The 1085-nt window shown below is 46.6% G+C and overlaps 1 protein-coding gene across 1 annotated transcript in view; it reads left to right on the plus strand.

The window, feature by feature from the left end:
• Positions 1–1085, plus strand: part of ME2 (malic enzyme 2) — a 28764-nt gene that overhangs the window by 226 nt on the left and 27453 nt on the right. The gene's annotated exons all lie outside the window — the stretch shown is intronic.

Genomic DNA, 1085 nt, shown 5'->3' on the forward strand with positions numbered 1-1085 from the left:
ACGAGGGGCTGCTGGCACTGCTGAGCCCAGGGACAGCTTTAGCAGGGAGAGGGTCTGACCTGAGAGTTTGCAAGAGTTAACTCTGAATTCGCTAACCACAGGAAGCGTTAGCCTCTCTGTCCTAGCCCTGGCCCTTTCCTGGGACACCGACAGCTGGGGCTGAGCCACATCACCTAAGAAATACCCCTCTGCAGAGTCTGAAAGAGCATCTAAAAACAAACCTTGGTGGGAGCTGACTGGGAGGTACGAATATCATGTTAATTCCATGCTTTGAGGCAGACTCCTAAGAAAGTAGCATTTTATTCCCTTCACAAAACTGTTCCTGTTTGCACAAGCCCATCCTCAACCTCCTTTTTTTTTTTCCCCCCCCACTGGGGTTGTAGTGGCCTTCAGGAATCTTGCGGCCATTAATGTGTAAATTAAAACTGGTCAGAAATCAGATGAGAGCTTTTGGGGGCTGGTCCAAGATGTCTGAAGTGGTCAAGAAAGGCGGCAAGTCTGCCTGTCTCTGACATTTGCCCTATCTCTCTGCTCAGGGCATTTCCTGAGCAGTGGGGCTGGGTTATTCTACCCTTCCCTTCCACCCTGGACAGCAGAGTGCAAGATGCCTCAATCCTGCATGAATCCAGGCTGCCTAGACAGGGAGAGAGAGCTGTGGAAGGTAGAGACTGGCTGACTGCAAAACTGAAGTTGAGATTGCTGTGTCAGGGCAAGAGAAAAGAGTAGATTGGTGTGATTTGTCAAGATCAGATTGTCTTGAGCCTCTGAGTTCTAAAGACTTTGACATGGCCATGGAAATTACTTCAACCCCTGTAAGCTTTTCCAAATGCTGATTATGCAATAGTATTCTGAAACAAGAACAATAGGTCATTTCTTACTGTTTTTCTAGTGGTAATATCCTTCCATTTTTTTTAACCCTGGAATTCTCTGCTGGACTGAGCACAATGCAATTTTATTCGAGGAGTAGAAGGGAGTAGGGACCTTCTGGTTAATGGCAATTGATTTTGTGAATATTTTAATGCCTCCAAGAAGTTACACTGGTGAGAGGGAACCCCATTCTGCATTAGTTTGTCTCTCCTGTATCC

Source organism: Geospiza fortis, unplaced genomic scaffold (assembly GCF_000277835.1).
Source record: "Geospiza fortis unplaced genomic scaffold, GeoFor_1.0 scaffold488, whole genome shotgun sequence".
NCBI classification, from domain to species: domain Eukaryota; kingdom Metazoa; phylum Chordata; class Aves; order Passeriformes; family Thraupidae; genus Geospiza; species Geospiza fortis.